Source organism: Moschus berezovskii, chromosome 10 (assembly GCF_049115385.1).
Source record: "Moschus berezovskii isolate FMDL1 chromosome 10, NW_MosBer_1.0, whole genome shotgun sequence".
Taxonomy (NCBI): Eukaryota; Metazoa; Chordata; class Mammalia; order Artiodactyla; family Moschidae; genus Moschus; species Moschus berezovskii.
In genome coordinates, this window is record NC_142469.1 from 26,770,964 (window position 1) to 26,797,102 (window position 26,139).

Sequence of the window (26,139 nt, forward strand, 5' to 3'; positions counted from 1 at the left end):
TAAGAGATGCAGGTGTGATCCCTGGGCTGGGAAGATCCCCTGGAGGAGGGCATGGCAATCCACTCCAGTATTCTTGCTTGGAGAAGTCCATGGACAAAGGAGCCTCAAGGGCTACAGTATATGAGGTTGCAAAGAGTTGGACACAACTGAGTGACTAAGCACAGCATACAGCACATTTTTATAGGCTGGGTAATTTCATAGGTTAATGAGTAGAAGGACTGTGAGATGTGCTAAGTCACTTCAGTTGTGTCCAACTCTTTGCAACCTCATGGACTGTAGCCTGCCAGGGTCCTCTGTCCATGGAATTCTCCAGGCAAGAATACTGGAATGGGTTGGCATGCCCTCTCCGGGGGATCTTCCCAACCCAGGGATTGAACCCAGGTCTCCTGCATTGTAGGCAGATTCTTTACTGTCTGAGCCACCAGAGAAGCCCCCATAAAAATTAACCACACCATATTTCAGGGCCACTCTTGCCTTCTGAGATGGCCTACACTCAGTTTGTATAGTGGAGAAGGCAATGGCAACCCACTTCAGTACTCTTGTCTGGAAAATCCCATGGACAGAGGAGCCTGGTAGGCTGCAGTCCATGGGGTTGCTAAGAGTCGGACATGACTGAGCGCCTTCACTTTCACTTGTCACTTTCATGCATTGGAGAAGGAAATAGTGTTCCACTCCAGTGTTCTTGCCTGGAGAATCCCAGGGACGGGGAAGCCTGGTGGGCTGCCATCTATGGGGTCGCACAGAGTCAGACACGACTGAAGTGACTTAGCAGCAGCTGCAGTTTGTATAATGGGTCTGTCTCTAAATAATTCCACTTCTTACCTATCACTTTGTCTCTCAATGAATTCTTTTTGCAATGAGACATCAAGAACCTGAGCTTCATTAAGTCCTGAGATCTGGTGTGATCTCAGTTAAAAGACTGTAGGTTCAAGTCAGTCTGGGTTTTGGCTGGGTTCAAGTTCTGGTGAGTGGCTTCAACTACCAATCAGAGGTACATGGTTTCACTTTTGGCCCCCAAATCCATCAAGAATGAGACAGAGTGGCCCAGGTAGATGTTGCAAATTTTAGTGAGTCAGCATCCCAGCTAAGGAACTCCAAGCTTAGGGAAACAGTATTTTAAAATATATTGCAAGTAGACCTGTCTGCTTTTATCCCTGAAGCAGAAATTGCCTTTATTATACTAAATAGTACACAAACACGTCCTCTGCTCCAGAGAAAGCCACTATCGCTATTTACCAAGGCTGTTTGCTATACCAACACAACAACCTTGAGAAGACAGTGGAGGACAAAGGCGGGCAGTGTCCTCCTCACTAGATGTGCAGAAGCATGAAGACATGTAAGTAGATAGGGTAGGGGTTCCTGGAGACAGAACCAGGCAAGGCTTTTTTGACATAAGAGAAGCCATTTTGGGCCTAAGCCATTCTGTGATCTAAGCCTGCACAGTGCTCGTCCTTAAACAGGGCTCAGTGATTATAATTTTAAGGAACAAAAGAACGCAGGAATAAATGACTAATATCATGCAAGAGAAGTGAAAATAGCAGAGATAATAAATCAGTTGTAAAGACTACCAGTTAATGGTAATGACTAGACTGAGGCATTTTTGAGCTCCTTTGCAGAATTCAAGCTCCCTCCAGCCTTCAACCACCAGACCAACTGGAACCTAAGAAATGACAAAGGCTGACCTTTTCTGATCCTCCTGACTGCTTCAGTCAACCAAACTTGGACTCTCTTAACCGCTGCCCCAGTTCTATGCTGAATTCTTCTCTGCTCAAGCCCCTTCAGGAATATGAATATGCCATCCCAATCCCTTCGCTGAATATACATGTATCCTTGGCAATTTTGCTATTTAGGGAGACGGTGCTTTGGGGAAATCCCTGGTATTCTCCTTACTTGCTGCAAGTAATAAATTCTTTCTCCCGCTGTTTGGCTTGGCTGTGTCTTTTGACTCAATATCTACCAAGAGGTAAACCTAGTTTTCGGGTAACAGAGACTCATGGGCAATTATCTCTCAATAAGAACCCCAGTTACCAGTATCAGGAGTGAAAGTGAAGTCATCACTCTAGATCCTACCAACATTAGAAGGGAAACTTAGAAAACATCATAAACAACATTAGGTTAGGTGGTCTGCCTTTGAGGAATTAGGGATAGATATTGTCTGGGAAAGGGTACAAGAAAACTTTTCAAGTTGGTAAAAAAAAAAATATTTTGTATCTTTACAGGGGTGTAGATTACGAAACTGTGTGCATTGTCAAGACAACAGATATGCACTTAAAATTTGTGCACTTCATTGTTTAAATGTTACTTCAAGAGGAAAAAAATAGTAAACAATATGAACTTTAGTAATGATTTTATGCCAAAATATTTAAGTATAAATTAATGCCTGCTATTTACTATATATCAAGAAATATAATTTGGAGAAAAAGATGAATGATGGTAGATATGTGATAAGGGAAGTATATTCAAAATGTTTACTGTATAATCTTGGTGGATATATAGTTGTTCACAGTAAAACTCTTCCAAATTTGTTGCATGTTGAAAGTTTTCAAAATAAAAAGAGGAAAATTGACTTAAAAATTGTATAACTCAGGGGCTTCCCTGGTGGTCTAGATGGTTAAGAATCTGCCTACCAACACAGGGGACACAGGTTCCATCCCCGATCTGGAAAGACCCCACATGCTGCAGAGCAACTAAGCTCATGCACCAAAACTACTGAGCCAGAGCTCTAGAGCCCAGGAGCAGCACCAATGAAACCCAAGTATCCTAGGGTCTGTGCTCTGCAACAAGAGAAGCCACCGCAATGTGGAGCCCAAACACTGCAACGAAGAGTAGCCCCTGCTCACCACAACTAGAGAAAGACCGCACACAGCAACAAAGATCCAACACAGCCAAAAATAAATAAATCTTTTAAATAAATAAGTTAGTCTGAATTTTCAAACAAATTGTATAAATCAATTACAATGTATGGACTTGATTTGGATCATAATTTGGACACATAAGATGCTAAAAATGATGAGACACTAGAGGAAATCTGAACACTGGTTGATTACTTGTTAACTGTTTTTATGCCTGTGTAGGATAAGTTCCCAGGTCCCATAGTCACTCACCCTTACTAGTAAGTAAGGTACATCCTATCCAGAATTTTGCTGTCAGCATCTGCATATCTTCCCTGAGGGCTTTCTCTGCCTGCTGAAGTCTTGGCCAGCCCTTGGTTATCTCCAAGTGCTGAGGAGTTAATGCTTACCAGAGCAACTTTCTACCCATGTTTCACTTACAGCCTTCCCTTTTTCATTACACTTCCTCCTTTTCCCTACTGGGGCTTCTTCTCTCAAACAGACTATTTGCATTCAAGTCTGTGGTATATTACGAGTTTCTGGAGGAATCCAGAGTATGACATTGGAATAATGACATTTTAGTTATGTTTTTTCAAAGCTCTTCATTTTTGGAGATACACAGTGAAATATTCATAGATAAAATTATAGCTTGGGGATTTGTTTCAAAATAATAAAGTGTTTGTAGGGAGAGCAGGTGGAGATATAAGTGAAAGACATGGCAGAATCACGATATTGTTGAAGTTCATTGATGATCCTGGGTATTCATTTTACACTTCTGTCTACTTTGTGTATGTTAGAAATTGTATATGTACATAATTATTGTGTATGTTAAAATCTCTATATATTTATAGTTTGTATAAGTTAAAATCATATATATATAATTACATATACTTTGTATATGTTTGAAATTGTACTAATCGTACTAAATGACCAATAGGGATTAATGATGAAAAGGGAGATCTGTTAGGAACCTTGGGCACAAACTCTGGTCTGGGTTCTATCAAGCAGATCTACCTCCAATGGGTCAGTGGGTCAATGTAAGGAAGACCCTGGTTTAAAAGTGGATCAGGGAAACTACGTGAATATTCAAAGCAACTTTATTTGTAAAAGTTCCAAACCAGAAACGACCACAATATATTTCAGTGGGTGAATTGTTCAATAAACTATGGTATATCCCAAGCTATGGTATATCCATACCTCGGTATACTACTCAACAATGAAGAGGAACTAACTTTTCATTCTTAGCTAACACAATAATCTAAATGGATCTGAAGGGCAATAAGCTGAGTGAAAAGAGTGAAAAAAGTCAATCTTAAAATATCATACATGACTGCATTCACTTAACATTCTTAAAATGACAAAAACATAGAGATGAAGACAGATTAATAGTTGCCAGGGGTTAGCAACAGGAAGAAGCAGGTATAACTATGAAAGGATAGCACAAAGAAAATTTTTTTGGTGATGGATCAGTTTTGTACCTTGATTCCAGTGATGGTTATACGAATCTATACATTTGCACAGACCGGTACACGCAGACACATTCACACACATACACATAAATGAATTCACATGTAAAATTGACAAAATCTGAATAAGGGCCATGGATGTTACCATGTGAGTTTCCTTATTTGGTGTGTGCTATAGTTATATAAGGGCTTTCCTGGTAGCTCAGTAAAGAATCCACTTGCAATGCAGGAGACCCTGGTTCAACTCCTGGGTCAGGAAGATCCCCTGGAGAAGGGTTAGGCTACCCACTCTAGTATTCTTGGACTTCCCTGGTGGCTCAGATGGTAAAAAGTCTATACATTTGCACAGACCTGTGCACAGGTTTATAGTTATATAAGGGCTTTTCCGGTAGCTCAGCTAGTAAAGAATCTGCCTGTGAGAGAGACGTGGGTTCGATCCCTGGGTTGGGAAGATCCCCTGGAGGAGGGCATGGCAATCCACTCCAGTAGTGTTGCCTGGAGAATCCCTATGGACAGAGCAGCCTGGTGGGCTGCAGTGCATGGGGTCATAGAGTCAGACATGACTGAGTGACTAAGCACAGTTCAGTTCAGTTCAGTTCAGTCACTCAGTCGTGTCCGACTCTCCGCGACCCCATGAATCACAGCACGCCAGGCCTCCCTGTCCATCACCAACTCCCGGAGTTCACTCAAACTCATGTCCACAGAGTCAGTGATGCCATCCAGCCATCTCATTCTCTGTTGTCCCCTTCTCCTCCCGCCCTCAACCTTTCCCAGCATCAGACTCTTTTCCAGTGAGTCAACTTGTCGCATGAGGTGGAGTTTCAGCTTTAGCATCAGTCCTTCCAGTGAACACCCAGGACTGATCTCCTTTAGAATGGACTGGTTGGATCTCCTTGCAGTACAAGGGACTCTCAAGAGTCTTCTCCAACACCACAGTTCAAAAGCATCGATTCTTCGGCGATCAGCTTTCTTCACAGTCCAACTCTCACATCCATACATGACCACGGGAAAAACCATTGCCTTGACTAGACGGACCTTGGTTGGCAAAGTAATGTCCCTGCTTTTTAATATACTATCAAGGTTGGTCATAACTTTCCTTCCAAGGAGCAAGCGTCTTTTAATTTCATGGCTGCAATCAGAGCACAGCATAAATTCTATAAAATGTAATTATTGGCGGGGGGGAACTGGGTGAAGGGTATAAGGGACTTCCTTGAGCTATTTTTGCAGCTTCCTAAGAATCTATAATTACTGCAAAACAAAAAATTAATATATTTTCTAAAAAGTAAAGAAATGGAAATAAAGGTTAAAAAGAAAAAGCATTCAGATTTCAAAGGTGATTAGGGTGAAGTTCCTAGAACTTGAGTTGCATATTCAGTGTTGACAGTGCAAAAGAACAAGCTTCCTTTCCTCTGTCCAGAAGCAAGAGAGATACAGTCTTCACTGGATAACCCAGTAACCCAATTATTATAGGCCCTGTAGCCTATAAACCTGATTATAAAGGTTCTGTCAGAAATTATAAGGTGCCCAACATCTTAATACATTCCTTTTAGGCTTAAACTAGACAATGCAGGCTCTGTTGTTTGCACTTTGGAATCCTGGCTGGTTCTTATTCTGAGGGTTTCAATCGCATATCTTAATTTTCTGAGAGACTTAAAAGGGTGATCAACAAAGCCTAAGGCATATCTCTACCCACTGAAACCACTGAGAAATTGATATCAGGCTAGAATGTAATAAGGTTATGCAATATCCCTCAAGAATTTCTTTGTTTTGAGCCTGAATGTAGCTGCTTGGTTACCTCTAGAAGCAGAGAGAACTGGAACTTGCAATAGTCGGTGGCCCTCCCTTTCTGAGGTTTTTGTTATTCTGAAATCCCAAAGAAACCAGAATTCTGGCATGTCTTCCGTGTCCATAAGGTGGGTTTTTCTTCTATAACTCACTCCCACTATGCAGCACGGCCCTCCCTAAACCCCCTGCAGCATGGCCCTCCCTAACCCCCCTGAGTAACCCATCCTGGTTCTCAGATAGAAGAAAGACTAAGCCTCGGAAAACTTCCTGCTTTTGTGCTCAGTTGCTCAGTTGTGTCTGACTCTTTGCAACCTCATGGACTGTAGCCCATCAGGCCCCTCTGTCTATGGGAATCTCCAGGCAAGAATACTGGAGTGGGTTACCACTTCCTACTCTAGGGGATCTTCCAAACCCAGGGATCGAACCCACATCTCTTGCATTGGCAGGTGGATTCTTAAACACGAGCCCCACCTGGGAAGCTCCTTCCTGCTTTTAAGCACAATGTTAAGTGAGGGCTCTGAAAGGGGGATACTAAAGGGAGCTGCACAATTGCCCTCTATTGTAAGCAGATTGGAAGTGGACAAGAAGACAGGCACAGGACCAGAGGAGAAAGCAAGAGAGCAGACTGAAACACATAGTTCAGAAAAACGAAGTAAGACTCAGAGAAATTATCTTGGCCTAAGTTAAAGAAGGAGGAGGAAGACAGCCAGGATCTTAAGGACCTCATTTCCCCTATAAACCTTATGACTGCTTTGCCTTCAATGTGTATGTGGATTTGGATCCTTGTTGGTGTTGGCAATTTGCTCCTAATTTGCTCAGCCTTTAACATGAAAAAATTAACTTACGAAGTTTACAAGAGCAGAACCACGTGAACAACCTCATTTGAATGGAAGCTTTCTTTGGTCCCAAACAGAAAAGGTCATTGTTAGTGTACATCTGTTTCCTGATCCCAGTCTTAGGTTTGTGGATAAAATGCAGCTGAATAAGTCCTTCCTAAAAATTTACATCACTGCCCCCACATGGAGAAGACAGAGAGGTACATGTTACGATTTGTATAGCAATTTCTTCTTCACGGCTTTGTTCTTTTTAAGTCTTCTAAAACTGCCACCATTAGATACTTAGATTTTTGACCAAAGACAAAAACAAAGCAAAGCATAGTAAACAGTATCATAGTCATGGTACCTCTAGACCAGCTGAGGTCCACCATTCATTATCATCATCATTGCCTACTTTTCTTTGGTGTTTTCCAGTTTGGAAGTTACTTTAACATCCTTTGTTTCTAATTATGATTTTGCTTCTCAGCAATAAATCCTGAGAAAGAAGTAGGGACTTATAATCAAAAGGTTTATAATAAAAAAAGATGATGCTCTAAGGGGTTAAGTGACTTGCTCAAGGTCACAGAGCCAGTAACAGATTCCTCATCCATCCCATCAGAAACAGACTAAGCCTGCTGCCCCATCATGCTAACAGATTAAATGAGAGAAAAGGGGGCCCTGGGGAATTTCCTCTAATCACCCCACATTAGCTGAACTGCGAAGATTGCCTTCTACTTCCTCTCAAATCCCATTGCACTTGCCATCTGTAAAATTCACTTGGGCTCGTTCTCACCTTTTGCCTTGCCTTGCTTTTTAAGAGTTGAATAAGTGAACGGGTGAGTGCTGTGTCTGTGTGTGTGTTTTTGTGCTTAGTCGCTTCAGTCACATCTGACTCTTTTCGACCCCATGGACTGTAGCCCTCCAAGCTACTCTGTCTGTGGGATTTCCCAGGCGAGAATACTGGAGTGGGTTGCCATGCCCTCCTCCAGGGGATCCTCCTGACCCAGGGATTGAACCTGTGCCTTTTACGTCCCCTGCTGAGGCAGGTGGGTTCTTTACCACTAGGGCCACCTGGGAAGCCCCTGTGCGTATGTTAACACCTTTATTATATATAGCACAAGGACTGGAAACAGGAACCTAGACTTCTGTATTCTCACAACATTTAATGCTGCAATACTAATAGTTTTTATTTGACTTTAATCAAATTAGGTAATAGCATGAAAAATATGGACTTTGGCCCTAAGAAGACAGAGAAAAGGAAAATTTTAGTGGAGGAGGACCAGATATTTTTAAGCCTATGGAGTCTACATTCATTTATCATTCTTAAATATTTTCATTTAAGAAAATGTTTTTCATTTCTTTCATTCTTAATTTTTTTTTTTTTAGTATTTATTTATTTGGTTGTGTCGAGTCTTAGTTGCAGCACTTGGGGATCTTTTGACCAGCATCACCAGCGTTGCAAGGCAGATTCTTAACCAGTGGACCACCAAGGAAGTCCCTTTCCATGACTTTTAATTCCCTGAATTCTTGGGGCACATGCCTGCCTCAAACTCAGTGGTAATCCTGGGTCAACCTACACCTCAGCCTTCTTCACTCCTTACCTTAGTTATGCTGGAGACAAGATAACAAGTAACAGGAAGATGAACACACACTTGTGTAAATAATGAAGGGTATCTGAACTGAGAAGACCAAAGGTAAAACTGCCTTCCAACATGGCATCATTTTAGAGCTCAAATGATGTGAGCAACACCACGCTTCTCTTCGTCATTTCATGCTGCCTTCCTCGGGGCTGGCTTTGTTCTCGGGCCAGGCGCCGCTCCATCACCTTCTGGTGTGCGGCAGTGCTCCCGAGAATTCTGATGTCGTGCTTGTTTCTGCTCCTTGGTATGTGATCTGTTTCATCCCACTTGCACATGTTCAGTTGTTCAGTCACGTCCGATTCTTCGTGACTCCACAAACTGCAGCCCACCAGGATCCTCTGGCCATGGGATTCTCCTGGCAAGAATACTGGAGTGGGATGCCATTTCCTACTCTTGGGAAATCTTCCTGGCGCAGGGATCAAACCCATGTCTTTTGCGTCTCCTGCATCAGTTTAGTTCAGTTCAGTCGCTCAGTCGTGTCCGACTCTTTGCGACCCCATGAATCACAGCACGCCAGGCCTCCCTGTCCATCATCAGCAGGCAGATTCTTTACCACTGTGCCACCTGGGAAGCCGTTGGAAGCCTTAGGGTTCTAAAATTTTGAAATAATCTTTTTTTTTTCCATCATATCCAGCAGGGAAAAAACAAATATGTGTCCCAGCATTCATGGTAAAAGTCCTAGTGTGTGCCCACAACTGAGCCAGTCACTCTGGCCAGGTAATTCAGATAAACTGATGATCTTCAATTCTGTTCTGTGTTCCCATATTGGTGCTGGAAAGGGAATTAGTTTCTCTAAATCTTATGGATCCCAACTAGAAATCAGTAGCTACTAGAAAGAAGGAAATAACACACTAAAGAAGTAACAGGTGTCCTCCACTGCCCTTTATCTTGACTGATGGGTGTTACTAGAAGAAATTAAACAATTATGTGTAATTCACAAATGAAAATGTGTGATCTCTAACGTCTGCTGGATTCTCATTGCATTATTCTCCCTCCTTCACAATTCACTCTCTACTGAGCACTTCTCCTCAGCTTATTGATCAAGTATCTTTCTTCAAAAAACAAACAAAACTCACCCCAACTAATGCCACTGAACTATTACCTTGTTTTTCTGCCCTCACAGCCAAACATTTGAAGTCTTCACACAGTGGAAACCATAATAAAGTGAGTCAAAAGTAAGGTCCCTGCAATACACAAGACACCAATCATCACCGTCCTCCAGCTAATGAGAGTGACTACTACGTCCTTACAATCTTCCCTCTAGTCTGCCCTCCTGATATGATTTATTGAGATACCCAAAGCATAGAATTGCTCTCACTTTTTGGTAGTGAGTAAACCCCTCGTTTCCTACACTCTCCCCCAAATTACCCCATTAATCCAATAAAGTTCAAATCCAATAAACAGTTTCCTTCTAACACGCTCTAATGCAAACACCCCTTGGTTCCTCATGGTGAGCGTTCACACTCCTTTGCAGTGAATAATAAAACCAACTTGTTCAACCAAACATATGTACCCGGTGGTCTTTGGCTGGAGGGTGTTGGCAGCCCTTACTGTATCCATTGATGTATTCACCGAAATCCATTAAGTACCTTTCGTTTCTCTCCTGAATTACTCCAGCAGCCTCAAAAAAAAAAAGATTTTCCTTGTTTCCAATCTTATTTCCTCTAATCTATATCCCAGAGTCCTTTCCAGGGTGACCTTTCTGAAATTCAGATCTAATGATGTCACTTCCAGGATAAAGTCTAAGTATTGAAGCCTAGCCTGTGACACCCTCCTTGCAATCACACCTCCTAGCTTGTTGGTCATGCCCTCTCCAACTCCAATTCCATGCATCAGTCATGATGAATTTGCAAGTAGCTCTTTCAAAGCACTTTTCTGAACTCTGGCATGACCCTTGGACCTCTTGTGATGCCTAGAAATCCTCCTCTAGCTCATTTTTATTTGTTCTCAAGCATTTTATTTGGTCTCAAGACGTGGCTCAAACATTTTGTCCTCTGAGAAGCCTTCTTGAATACCTCTGGGAGTCATTGGTTTGTGTTTATTTTTCTCATAGCACGTGTCATGCTGTACTGTATTTACTCATCTGTTTTTCTATGAAGTTGCCAACTTCTCGAGGCCTACGACCTTGTCTTATGCATCCTGATACTCTCCCGTGAAACATCATACCCAGGTTCTTCCGCAATGTTTGGAAATGGAAGTAGGGAATGGGGTTAGGATACTCAGGGAGTGAGAACAAACTGCTTTGTGGATGGAGCCTAGAGATGACAAATGTTTTGCAGTTTATGGGACAATCCAGCACAAGAATTATCCCAAAGATTTATCTCCCCCAGGGACTTCCCTGGCAGTCCAGTGGTTAAGACTCTGAGCGCCTACTGCAGGGGCCTGGGTTCAATCCCTGGTCAGGGAACTAGATCTTCTAAATAAAGATCCTGTGTGCCATAACAAAGACCCAGTGCAGCCAAATAAATAAATAAAAAGATCTTTCTCTCCCCAAATGCCAATAGCATCTCCACGAAGAAACAGCCTAGATTCTATTCTATACCTTGATTCAACAACAGGTATTTGTTGGTTGAAGGCATGACTAAATAAACATGAATGAATAAGTTCAACAACATAAGCATGAAAGAATAAATTAAGAGGGAGAAAGGCAGGGAGCACTGTATTGAAGATGCAAGTGTACCCCCAAGGGAGAAATCGATTGGCAAATTCACGCTTTGACAACTTAATTTTTTCTCCTGGTCATATTTGCTGTCCCTTTCCCCTGGGACTGTGAGTGCAAGCTACAAACTGGACTGAAGGAACTAATTCAAGTGAAAAGATTCATACGAAGATATCCGTGGGGGGAATAAACCCAGGTTATCTAGAAGGTGCTGGTGCTCAGTCGCTGAGTTGTGTCCCACTCTTTGCAACCCCATGGACTGTAACCCACCAGGCTCCTCTGTCTGTGGAATATTCCAGGCAAGAATACTGGAGTGGGTTGCTATTGCCTTCTCCAGATGATCTTATTGACCCAGGGATCAAACCTGCGTCTTCTGCATTGACAGGCAGATTCTTTACCCCTGAGCCACCTGGGAAGCCCCTGTCTAGATTGTCGGGGTGGGGGTGTGTGTGTGTGTCATTTTTGTAAGGCTTCTCAGAACATTTGGCCTCTGACATTTACCTCATCTTTTTCAAGACAAGATGTTTTAATTCTGATTTGAACTTTATATTCAACCATTTAACCCAAGGCCCATTACTTGCAGCTTATTGTTGCTGCAAATTAAAATCTGCAGGGAGCAGACATGCACTGTGGTTTTATTTGCCAGTGTAAGTACTGTGTGACTCACATCCTCCCTTGAGGGGAATCTCGGCTAGGTAAAACTTTTCCAGGGCTCAACTTTTTCTGGAATAACTTTGTCATTAAAGACGCAGGTACTGAATCAAAAGCTAATTGAATCAAAACTGTGAATAATTTAATCTGGGATTCTAGACCCCTTTAGTGAATAAATGATTGGTGCCCCGTGTCTTTAATGCAAGGATGCCAGCTGCTTCTGGGTCCCAGTGCAATCCTTTCCAGTTTTGAAGGCAACTCTGTTTACATACCGAATGACCTAAAAATGATTTCAACGTAATACCAATCCATAAATGATTAACTGATGATCAGGATCTAACCTGAACTTCAAAAAATAAAAGGCATTCTTAAAAATCTTTTAAAAAACTTTTATTCACATTTTTTTTATGGAAAAACTTTTCTAAACTTCTAATTTCACTGGAGGAAATCATAGTAAAATCTTCTCATAAGGATGACCATGAAGGACTTCTGTTCATTTACATCATTGTAAAGCCCACACTCCAAAGGTTTAATTTTTTCATTTACAGGTGGTAAAATGAAATATTGCCGTAAAAGAGAGATAAGGGAAGGACTTCCTTGGTGGTCCAGTGGCTAAGACTCCACCACCTCCCAACGCATGCAGGGGGTCCCGGGTTTGATCCCTGCTCTGGGAACTAGATCCCACATGCCTCAACTAAGATTTCATATTCTGTAACTAAAGATCCCAAGCACCACAGTTAAGAGCCTGTGTAGCCAAATAAAAATATTTTAAAAATATATATTTAAGAAAGACAGAGAGAGAGAGAGAGACAAGGGAATTGTGGAGCTATTAATATAAGAGAGAGCTACAATCAGTTGAGAAGATCAGAATAAACTTCTAAATTGAGTTATCTGTAAATTAACTGAAGGATGAATAGGCTTCAGGGGAGCATCAGAAAAATCTCTTATTTCTATGATTGCCAATGTAGGAAAAAATCGTGAAGGATGGATGTTGAAATGGACCAAAAAGATCTGGGTGACACCAATGGGAAACGAGGTGAATTAGCTCATATTACTGGGTCCCTGGGCCTTTCAGAGTCTATCAGCTATTTTACAGCACTGTAATTTGTACACAGGTGATAGCAAGGCCTCAGAGAGCTCCTGTTCCCAGACAGGTGGATCTATCTGTGGACTGTCTAGTTCCCTAGCATTACGTATAGTCAGTGTAGGCATCTCATGTAGACTCCTGGTGCCCGAGTCCTCAGGACCAGGTTGTCAGCAGCATTTATACTGCCTCACAGCAAGGTCTCTTCTAGCAGAGACTGATGTCTAAAGCAGACTTGGATGGCTTTCCCAGTGGAGCCCGTAATATCTGTCCTTCCTTCTCAGTTCCTGCCCACACATCTGCCTCACTCCTGTCCCCAACACACAGAAATCACCCTGTCCCCTACTTTTTAAAAAATACATAGCTAAATTGTCTCTTAAGACAATACAACCACAGACACTGGGTTCTAGTCTAGTGCCATGAAGATACAAATACCTCTTTATGTTCCTCCCTATCCATCCATCACCTTCTCTTTAGTTGTAGTTTTAATCACTAAGTCATGTCTGTCTCTTTGTGACCCCATGGACTGTGGCCTGTCATGTTCCTTTGTTCACAGGATTTCCAGGCAAGAATATTAGAGTGAGTTGCCATTTTCTTCTCCAGGGAATCTTCCTGACGCAAGGATCAAATCCGCGTCTCTTGCATTGGCAGGCGGATTCTTTACCAATGAGCCACCAGGGAAGCCCTCTCTTTAGGACCTGAAGCATAAAATTCCCTCTGTGGATAAGAACTGTAACATGGGGTCGTGGGTCCCTGAGAGCTCTCAGAGTAGGAAGCTATCTCATAAGATGAAATGTCCTTTTCTTTTCTAATTATGTCCACAAAACCCAGGAAATTTTAATAAGAAACCTAGATATTCTAGAAATATATTTTTGGAATCACAGACAAGCATGTCTGTGGATAGGACTTCCTTGGTGGTCCAGTGGATAAAACTCCGCCTACCAACACAGGGGACACGGGTTTGATTCCTGGTCCAGGAAGATCCCACGTGCCACTGGGCAACCAAGCCCGTGCACCACAACTACTGAGCCCGAGAACCCTAGAGCCTGTGCTCTGCAACGAGAAGCCAGGACAATGAGAAGCCCGCATACCACAACTAGAGTAGACCCCACTCACTGTAACTCAAGAAATAATAATCAACCATTACTATCCCTGGAAGTCAAGTGGGCCTTAGGAAGCATCACTACAAACAAAGCTAGTGGAGGTGATGGAATTCTAGTTGAGCTCTGTCAAATCCTAAAAGATGACACTTTGAAATGCTGCACTCAATATGCCAGCAAATCTGGAAAACTCAGCAGTGGCCACAGGACTGGAAAAGGTCAGTTTTCATTCCAATCCCAAAGAAAGGTAATGCCAAAGAATGCTCAAACTACAGCGCAATTGCACTTATCTCACATGCTAGCAAAGTAATGCTCAAAATTCTCCAAACCAGGCCTCGATAGTACATGAACCGTGAACTTCCAGATGTTCAAGTTGGATTTAGAAAAGGCAGAGGAACCAGAGATCATTGCCAACATCTACTGGATCATCGAAAAAGCAAGAGAATTCCAGAAAAATATTTATTTCTGCATTGTTGACTATGTCAATGCCTTTGACTTATGTGGATCACAGCGAACTGTGGAAAATTCTGAAAGAGATGTAATTACCAGATCATCTGACCTGCCTCCTGAGAAATCTGTATGCAGGTCAGGAAGTAACAGAACCAGACATGGAACAACAGACAGGTTCCAAATCGGGAAAGGAATATGTCAAGGCTGTATATTGTCACACTGCTTATTTAACTTATATGCAGAGCACATCATGAGAAACTCAGGGCTGGATGAAGCACAAGCTGCAATCAAGATTTCAGAGAGAAATATCAATAACCTCAGATATACAGATGACACCACCCTTATGGCAGAACACAAAGAAGAACTAAAGAACCTCTTGATGAAAGTGAAAGAGGAGAGTGAAAAATTTGGTTTAAAACTCAATATTCAAAAAACTAAGATCATGGCATCTTGTCCCATCACTTCATGGAAAATAGATGGGGAAGCAATGGAAACAGTGACAAACTTTATTTTGGAGGGGGGCTCCAAAATCACTGCAGATGGTGACTGCAGCCAAGAAATTAAAAGACGCTTGCTCCTTGGAAGAAAAGCTATGACCAACCTAGACAGCATATTAAAAAGCAGAGACAGTACTTTGCCTACAAAGGTCTGTCTAGTCAGGGCTATGGTTTTTCTAGTGGTCATGTATAGATGTGAGAGTTGGACTATAAAGAAAGTTGAGCACCAAAGAATTGATGCTTTTGAACTGTGGTGTTGGACAAGACTCTTGAGAGTCCCTTGGACTGCAAGGAGATCCAGCCGGTCCATCCTAAAGGAGATCAGTCCTGAATATTCACTGGAAGGACTGATGCTGAAGCTGAAACTCCAGTACTTTGGCCACCTGATGTGAAGAACTGACTCATCTGAAAAGACCCTGATGCTGAGAAAGATTAAAGGCAGAAGGAGAAGGGGATGACAAAGGATGAGATGGTTGGATGGTATCATCAACACAATGGACATGAGTTTGAGTAAACTCCAGGTGTTGGTGATAGACAGGGAAGCCTGGCATGCTGTAGTCCATGGGGTCACAAAGAGTCAGACACGACTGAGTGACTGAACTGTACTGATCCCTGGTGGCTCAGATAGTAAAGAATCTGCCTACCATGTGGGAGACCCAGGTTTGATCCCTGGGTTGGAAAGATCCCCTGGAGAAGGGCATAGCAACCCACTGCAGTATTCTTGCCTAGAGAATTCCATGGACAGATGAGCCTGGTGAGCGACAGTCCATGGGGTTGCAAACAGTCAGACATGACTGAGCAACTAATACAACTTGTTTCTAGTGTTACGAAACTGGAACAACCTTATAGTTGCTGCCAGTCTTAAGTTCATTGTAATGAGAATGGCTTTAATTCCTGGTTAAACCAATTCGCTCTCTTCAGTAGATATCTTCTACTACTGCAGGCAAGAATTTGTTTTAGGTGTTATTTTGTTCATTAATAAAATTATGTGCCAGAAACAGATCAGTGCCCCAGTACTGTGTTCCAAACAGCTTTCCATGATGAGTGGGATCTGAAAAAAGTTATTTGAAAGGGAGGGCATGAAGCCCACAGCTTCGCATCTGTCTCCTCTAGTCATATATCCTTGAGAAGGGTGACAGAGAGAGAGAGATTCCTGGAGGAGCATCTTACTACTGAGTCTCATGGTTTTACTTTTTTTCAGACCTTTGGCTGCACCCCTTGGCCTATGGGATCTTAGTTCCCTGACCAGGGATTGAACCCACGCCCTTTGCATTGACAGGCGGAGTCTTAACCACTGGACCATTGGGGAAGTCCATCATGATTCTACTTTTAAGAGCAGCACAAAATAGTGTCTAATAGGTTACCAGAAATTTCAAGCACTAAGAGAAACCAGAAGGACATAGAAGGAAGGCTTTTCTTACTATACGCCCAGGAAAACTCTGAGTTAATGTCCACAGAGAGAAGAGAAAGAGATGCCAACACAGACTAGGTATTAGTTTAATTGAATCTCCATATGTGATTTGATTAAGACTTCTGAAGCGGGGGTGGCGGGGGCAGAGGATGGGGAGATATATTTCGGTGGTAAGATGGTGCATTCATCACAACTTTGCATCGTGCCATTTTCTGGTTATGTAATTATGAAATAATTAAACTGCCCTCATAAAATTATATGAACATTAAATGATTACATTTTAGAAATGAAGCCCTTGATCCTGCTCAGTTTCTAACCCGTAATAAACTTGGCACCACTGGAGAGCGTTGGAAGGGAGACAAAAAGTGAGCATGGCTTGCCATTCTTCCACTAAAATTCCTGCTGTGAAAGGTTGGCCCTTTCAAAGAACACCAGATACCAAACTGGTATTTAGTTTAAAACTCTTTAACAACAACTTGCCCAACAAACACTTCAACTTCACCGCATGTCACTTCTAACTAGCAATTATGAGACTGCTGCTAACGCCATCAACAAAATGGGAGCCCTTGAATTAGGGGAGTAGAGGGATTCTAAAACCACAGAGATCAAGAGATCAGCATCCTGTTTCTGAAGAGGCAAATTCTGTAGTAGTTTAGCCAACATTCGGAACAGAGGTTTTGAGTCCTTACCAACTGAAAACTGCTTTAGACAGCTGTACCTCATTTAGGGCTTCCCTCATAGCTCAGTCAGTAAAGAATCTGCCTGCAGTTCAGGAGACCTGGTTACTCTTTCTAATTAACATGGCAAAATGATAGTAAAATCCGTGTTCTAAAAGCCTCTATCCTGAAACATTCATTTTCGTCATATTCATTTTCATAGTTAACAGTACCTCAACGAAGAAAAGATTAAGTGGGAGGTGGGAGGGAGGTTCAAGAGAGAAGGGACATATGTATAAACTCTGGTTGATTCATGTTGATGTATGGCAGAAACCAACACAACATCGTCAAGCAATAATCCTCCAATTAAAAATAAATTAATAAAAAAAGAAAAGATTAAGACCAAAGATGTCCTTTTGTAAATGTCAGGGAACCATGAGAGGAAGACCGAACTTCTTTAAGAAGAAATGCCCTGATGATGGGATATTTGGGGAAATTAGGGATCTTGACCCCAATTCAACAGATATGTATCTCAGTAGACATTCTATGAGGGCTGAGTCATCCATTCAGATACCTCCTATTCAAAACAGTTTAGACTTGCACAGCTTGTCTTATATTTCAGTTTACATTCGTGTTTGTCAGTTTACCCACAAGACCAAGAAAGAAAGAAAGCACAACAGGAAGAGGGCCTGAGAAACACATCTGAGGCCTCTGAGGTAAGCATGGTAAGGACCAACCTCTGTCAGCAGCCAGGAAGCACGTGATGACTGACACATGCAGATTTGATCAGCTTCTCAGCACTGGTACCAGAGGAGAGCCCTCTGAGAAAGCCAGAAGTACTTTGGGTCAAGATAGAATTCTGGTCTTGAAAGAAGCCCACAAAGCAAAGCCCGCCTCAATTCCAAATGCGAGATCAGTGTGTGTGTGGAGGGTTGTTTATTGATTTTGAACTTTTCTAGTGGGAGCCAGCTTTTCAAACTCTGGTCTTGTCTGCATAAAAACATATCTCTTATAAGTAAAACTGATTAAACCTTTGTACGTATTCACATAGTTAGCATTTAAGAACAATAGGATTAAGTGAGAAGAGTTGGAAGAGGAGAGCATCTTTGTATTTTCAGTGGTATGATCATTGCTGTTTTCTTAGATTACTAACATTTTTCTCTTCTCAGCAGAATCTGTTTTACAATCAGAAGTGGAGTGACAAGAAAGTTTAAAGTTAAAACAGCAGTGCAACAGCAATTCCTCTGGATTTTCAGTTTTTCTGGCTCTCCACTAAGCAGATTAAAACTTTCTCGATGACACTAAAAAGGGCCCCCATGATTGGATATCCCCATAGGAGGCAAAACAAAACTAGAATCAAGTCTGGAGATTCTAAAAATCAGACCCTAATACTAACAGCAGCAATTGTTTTCTATGTTCATTTAAACAGTCCCTCAATGAAAGTGTGTGTTAGTTGCTCAGTCGTGTCTGACTCTTTGCCACACTATGGACTATAGCCCTCCAGGCTCCTGCTGCTGCTAAGTCGCTTCAGTCGTGTCCGACTCTGTGCGACCCCATAGACGGCAGCCCACTAGGCTCCACTGTCCCTGGGATTCTCCAGGCAAGAAAACTGGAGTGGGTAGCCATTTCCTTCTCCAAACCTTTTAAACATCTGTGCCACTAGATGGCACTATACAGACACCTTTATTTTCACTTTTCCCATCTCAACGTAATCGGGAAGCAATACTAAGTAAGGGAATCCATTCAGTCCTTGAAATTGTTATCATTTATTAATTTAACTAAATCTTTAAATTATAAGCCTAAACACCTTGTAACCAATTTGCCAATACTTCAATTCTCTAACAGCAAGTACAGTTCCGTTGATGAGAGATTGGCTCAAAAGCAGCTTTAGATGTGTTATTTGGCAGCTAAGAAACCGAACAATAAGAAGGTCAGAAAATTGATAACACGAGAGAGGGCATATAGGAAAAAAGAAATACATTTACAAGAAATTGTCTAATCTTGACTTCTCTTTGGTTTCCATTAAAACTCCCAGTGCCTCAGAAGATTGTCAGTTTAATGTTCCATCGGTAGTGCTGTAATTTATTCTTTTGTTAGACCATGAGGATTGGAGACGAAAAGGCCCATGCTAGCTAGCAGGAGACAGAGGAAGAGATTATATATGCAAATCATTCCATTGCTCTCTACCAAGAGAAGGTTGGTCTTGTAATATTTCTTTTAAGTCGCACAGAGAAATCTTTGGTTGTTTGCCAAAAAGCAGAATTGGGAGGTTAAAAAGAAGGGAAAGAAAGGAAGAGACAATTTGAAAGGAGCATGCAAAGCTGTGATGAACAGTTAGAAGATGTGTGATAACTGCAGTGTCTGTGATTTCTTTTTTTTTTTTTTTTTTAGGAGCTGAGAAAGGAGAGGATCAGGGGGTGGGTGAGGAATGCAAAGCAGTTTATAGAAGCAAGGTTAAGTGTATTCAGGCCTGAGGAACTGAGGACATCTGGTCAGATGCAGACCAAGAGTAACCCGGGAGACTAGACTGGCAGTGAGCAGGCACAACCCAGGTCACCTGCCTTCCTAACCCAGGATGGCTACCTCTTGATCCCCCTTCCCAGGAGCAGAAAGCCGCATTCCACAGAGGGAGGTGCCAGATGCTGCTTCTTTGCCCGAAAAAGACAAGTGGAAACTGAGAATTTTAAAGACATCAAAGAGCCTGAGTGAATTATGGCATCCCTGGAGCTGGCCGCTCTACTGGTCCAGTAAGGTCAGGCAGGAAGAAGAGGAAGGAGTTGGAAGACTGGTAGGGATGGGAGTAGGGGGTGATAGAGGGCTCGTTTGAATGAGCTTTCTTCTTCCTCTAGCATAGAGTCTGTAAATTTGGTTTTTTTTGTACTTGAGCTTACAAACATTGGCTGCTCTCTGAAAAGGTCACCCTGACAGTCAGGCAGAATTTGTGACTCTCAGCAGCTGGGAATACCTTGGAGCCAAAGAGAACCTATTAAGAAAGAAAAAAAAAAAAAACCAAACTCAATCCCTAAGCCAAAATGTAGGGGAAAAGATTAACCTCTAAAGGTTTTTTTCTTTAATTACTACAACAACAACACAACATTTCTCTTTGATTCATAACCTTAATAAATTCTGCTTATCATTTGCAATAATTCTAAATTATTCTAAAGACACTTTTTTATTATTAGAAAAGAGTTTCGTGTTAGTTTAAATTACTTTAGGAAAGAGATGCCCTATTCTACTACTAGAAGTTATGGAAAAATCCATAGGAGGACATGTTTTATTCGCCCTAATGAAGAAAGAACCTAATAAAGGATTGCTGAATTTTGGAGAGGGGGGAGCTGTGCTTATTATACCCACAATAAAATGTTAGGCTGCTACATCAGAAAAGCCTTGGTTCATTTATTTTGACACAAGCATTTGAAATAATTTAGTTTCCTTGGTAAATGGCCTGTAGAGCTCTTCACAGTGTTGTTAGCTAAAATATTATTAATGTGAATTCACTCAACACATCTCATATTTTTGCTGAGAAGTGAGATGTGAACATTGCATTTTATGGGAACACAAATTGGATGAGGGGAGCAGAGAGAGGCACAGGGATGAACAAACAGTGGGGTTGAATTTATGAAGTTCTGCCCCCAGTGGCTCAGCGGTGAAGAATCTGCCTGATGCAGGAGCTGCAGGAGACGCAGGTTCGATCCCTGGGTCAGGAAGACCCCCGGAGGAGGGCATGGCAACCCACTCCGGTATTCTTTCCTGGAGAGTCCCATGGACAGAGGAGCCTGGAGGGCTACAGTCCATGGGGTCGCAAAGAGTTGAATAGGACTGAACTGACTTAGCACTCACAAGGCATGAGCAATTGGAAAAAATAAATCAGGAAACTTAGATTTTGCTATCAATTATTCAGATTCAGCTTAAAAAATAAAAACTCTGTGGTTAATAAACGTGCTGGGGATGGTTTCACATGAACTGTGGGCACATTGCCGGGATCTTCCTAAGCATAGTTCAGCGTCGTCTGGTTCCTACATGGTAAATTCATTCCCTTCACAAGAGTTTCCTGTGTCCTCGTTCATCTAGTATTTCATTAAGTTTATGCTCGACATCAAATTCTAATGTGACTATGCTCCCAGCCCTACCCCAGGCTGCATCGGGGGCCCTATTTTGTGGCTAGGAGCTTGGTTGACCAGTTGTCACAGATTGTCCAGCAGCTTCTTGGGATGCAGGATTTTCAGTGCCAAAATGGGGACAGTAGCAGATAAACTGGGAAAACTGGTCACCCCAGTACTGCTCCCCCCGCCCCTCTGAGTACACTTCCAATAGAGCTTTTATAAACAGACTACCATTTTGACTTTATCTCTCTCTCTCTCTGGCTCAAAGGGTAAAGCATCTGCCTGCAACATGGGAGACCCGCGTTTGAATTCCGGTCGGAAAGATCCCCTGGAGAAGGAAATGGAAAGCCACTCCAGTACTCTTGCCTGGAAAATTCCATGGACAGAGGAGCCTGGGAAGCTACAGTCCATGGGACTGCAAAGAGTTGCACACAACTGAGCAACAACCTCACTTCTCTCTCTCTAGACTGAGTTTCTTGTCTCTTTGAATCCCCAGCAACTAGCACAGGGCCTAGTACTGCATTGACACGAATGGAGAAATGTATGGAGAGAGTGACAGTTTTCTTTCTTTATCTCCCCAGGAAGGGGAGAAACTTACCCTTTCTGTGTTGAAGTCCTATTAGAGAAGTGTTCATGCTCAGTCACATCTGACTCTTTGTGACCCCATGGACTGTAACCCACCAGGCTCCTCTGTCCATGGGATTCCCCAGGCAAGAACACTGGAGTGGGTTTCCATTCCCTTCTCCAGGGGATCTTCCCAACCCAGGGATAAAACCCAGGTCTTCTGCATTGCAGGCAGATTCTTTACCTGGAGCCACCTGGAAGGGAAGCCCTTAGAGAAGGTTTTCAGAGAAAGGAGGCCATCAGAAGAAGGCAGGGTTTCAACTAAAGCCCAGAAATTCCTGGATAACTTAGGCACTCTCTTCATAAGGAAGAGGCCCAAGGAGACAGCATGAGCTGCCCATTCTCTCCCCGTTATGTGCAGCTCAAGCATTTTCTCTTTTAAAAAGAATTCTTTCACTCTCTGACTTTCCATGCTGGGGCTTTCATAGCATTTATTTGTCTTCTCTACTGCTTTGAGAGTGTGTGTGTGTGCTAAGTTGCTTCAGTCGTGTCTGACTCTTTGCGACCCTATGGACTGTAGCCCTCCAGGTTCCTCTGTCCCTGGGATTCTCTAGGCAAGAATACTGGAGTGTGTTGCCATGCCCTCCTCCAAGAGATCTTCCCAACCCAGAGATCAAACACACATCTCATGTCTCCTTCATTGGCAGGCAGGTTCTTTACTACTATTGCCAGCTGGGAGGCTCTGAGGGCACTTTTTTCAAATTGAGGTACAGTTAATTTACAATTTTGTGTCAGTTTCAAGTGTACAGCAAAGTGATTCAGTTATATGTGTGTGCATGTATATATATATATATACATATATTATATATGTATATACTTTTTCAGATTATTTTCCATTATAGGTTATTACAAGATATTGAGTATAGTTCCCTGTGCTGTAAAGCAGGTCCTTGTTGTTTACCTATTTCATACACAGTAGTACATATATGTTAATCCCGAACTCCTAATTTATTGCTCTAAGGGCATCTTGAATTGTCTCTTATTCTTTCATGGATCACCAGAAGCTATCATTGTATCTGGTCCATAGAAGAAAATGTTGAAGATACAGAGGAATTCATTCACAAGCATTTCATCAGACTGACATAGACATCAGAGGTGCTGAATTTAATGAGGAGCTGCTCATAATTAAGAACATAGACTTAGTAAGCACTCTGTATTATTTTATTTAATCCTCACAACAAACTTCATGAAGTTTGAATCATCCCATGAAGGAGGAAATGAAAGGTCAGAGAGATGAAGTAATTGCCCAAAGTCACAGAGTTCACAAGAGGCACAGTCCAAGCTGGTTTCACATTCCATTTCATCTCACCGGCTTTTATCTGGGGACAGAGGGTTTTGATGTGGACAAAGAAAGCAGGAGTTTGAAAAACTACCTCCAGGATATATTAGTGATGAAGGATGGGGGTGGACAAGACATGCTGAGAAGGACATACATTATGACTAAAAGAATTTGTGGGGACTTCCCTGATGGTCCAGTGGCTAAGACTCCACACTCCCAAGGCAGTGGGTACAGGTTCGATTGCTGGTCAGGGAACTAGATCCCACATACTGCAACTAAGAGTTTGCATGCCAAAACTAAGACCCAGTGTAGCCAAATAAATAAACAAATATTAAAAAAAGAAAAAAGAATTTGTGGAACCAACCAGCTCCAAAGCTCCCTTTTGATGAGATATTAAACATGACTTTCTCAAAGTTCTCAAAAAGGATATACGTTCTTTATTTCTATAAGAAAAACTTTTGAAAAGTGAAGAAAACATCTTACCTTGCTAGTCTCTAGAATAATCTGGAAGTTTTACCCATTTCAAAAACAATATTCAATTATATTTAGAGCCTTTTAAAATATCCACGAAAGTTGTCTCTGACAATGCAATCATTATGTTCCAAGGTTGTAAAAAAGGCCTGTCCTGTGTGCTCAGTCGTGTCCAACTCTTTGCAGCCCCATGGACTGTAGCCTGCCAGGCTCCCCTGTCCATGGAATTTTCCAGGCAAGAAATCTGGAGTGGGCTTCCATTTCCGTTTCCATTTTAAAAAGTATTAACCTTCTAATATATTTGATAATCACATACTGATATGTACTGTATTAAGTATAATAAGAAAAAAGAGCTTTTCTTAATGTTTAATATCCACTTTTGACACTTTGACTTCTGGGATGAAATAATGTACATCAAAGATAGCTATCAATTTAATTAAAACTGAGTTTTCTAATATTGAGATTAGTTGACAGTGATATCAAAGGCACAGCTGGTTAATTTACATTGATATTGGGACAAGAAAAATTTTTATAAACAACATTTATACCTCTCGATTTTCAGAGATCTTCAATATGGAAAGGGAATGAGATCAAAAGATAATGGAAAGCACATTGGTTCTAACAGAAAGAATTAATCTGAAAAGAATGGAAGGTACAGAGACCCAATTAACTCCAGCTGTGCCAAACCCCATGGGATGGAACCAGTGCTAACTCTCACCTTTGCTTAGATTTATGCAACTTTCCTCTTTGCTCTGACTTGTTTCGCTGCTAGCATGGTTAGTACATGCATTTAATCTAAATTCGTTCCCTCCATATTCAGGCATCAGTTATCAGTGAGGTAAGGAAGTGGCCAGTGCAGCTTTCTAACAACCAGGCAGATTTTTGTGGCAGCTTCCTATCAATTTCAAGCTCAGCTGTACCAAAGTGCTTCGGTTCCCCTCTACCCCTCCCACCTGGGACCTCACCGCCATCACTTCACAGTGGACACAGAATAGGAAGAAAAGTCTCTGATCCTTTTCAGATCTATTTTAGGCACATGGATCAATACTTTCTGAACACCAACTTTAAGACACCACAGAGACCTTTACCTTCTTTTATATTTTTCCAATGTTGATCATTCTTTATTTCCTATATTCAGGGAAAGTATGGGACGGGTAGAAGGCTGCAAGAAAAGTGGTCCTGTGGAATTCACAAAATACAAAAATAGAGACTTCCCTAGTAGTCCAATGGTTAAGACTCCATGCTTTCAATGCAGGGGGGTGTGGGTTTGATCCTTGGTTGGGGAACTAAGATCCCACATGTTGTGTGGCACACCAAAAAATAAAAAATAATGAAAGAAAGGGACTCCCCTGGCTATCCAGTGGTTAAGACTCTACACTTCCACTGTGGGGGAGCATGTTTGATCTCCGGTTGGGGAACTAGATTCCACATGCCACACAGTGAGCCAAAAAAAAAAAAAGCCCCTGGATGTTGGTGCATCATGAAAATGCACAGTAGGCATGAATAGTATTGGTATCTAGAATTGAGGGCATTGCTATAATCTGAAGATCCTTAGGGAACTACAATTGTGTTGAATGTGTTCTAGTAAAATAGGTAGATAAAAATAGCTAAGATTTATTGAGTAGTTTCTATGTATCAGACATTTTCTTACAGGCTTTATTTTATTTAATTTTCAGAATCCCGTCCTGAGGGAGGTACTACCATTATCCCTATTTTACAGATAAAGAAATGAGGCACAGAAAGGTGAATTGTCTAGCATCACACACTTAGTAGAGTACTTATACTCAGGGTAGACTGACACAAGAGGCCATGCATCTATTTAGCCTCTATACAAAGAAGTCTATACCAGATTGAAGGCCGGAGGAGAAGGGGACCACAGAAGATGAGACGGTTGGATGGCAACACTTATTCAATGGATGTACGTTTGAGCAAGCTCCAGGAATTGGTGATGGACAGGGAAGCCTGGTGTGCTGCAGTCCATGGGGTCACAAAGAGTCGGACATGACTGAGAGACTGAACTGAGCAAAGAAGTTACATAACCATGATAGATACCTCAGTGAATTAAAAAATGAACTGAAGGGCAGGAATACATCCTTGCATATGGTCAAATGATCTTTGACAAAGATATTAAGAACCCTCAGAAAATGAGAAACTGTCTCTTCAACAAATAGTGCTGGGAAAACTGGATATCCACATACAAAAGAATGATGTTGAAGCATCATCTTACACCATATGCAAAGATAAATTCAAAATGGATTAAAGACCTACATGTAATACCCTAGGGACTCCCCTGGTGGTCGAGTGGTTAAGAATCTGCCTTGCAACACAGGGGAGGCAGGTTCGATTCCTAGTTGGGGACCTAAGATCCCACATACTATGGGGCAGCTGAACCCATGTACAACAACTAGAGAGCCTACCTGCTGTAACTACTGAGCCCACATGCCATAACTAGAGTCCAAGTGTTGCAATGAAAGATCCCGCATGATGCAATGAAGGTTCTGCCTGCTGCAACTAAGAGCTGACACAGCCAAAAAAAAAAAAGTATTACCCCAAACTATAAAATTTCCAGAAGAATTTGGAAATATAGGGGAAAGTCTTCCTAACAATGTTTTTGGCA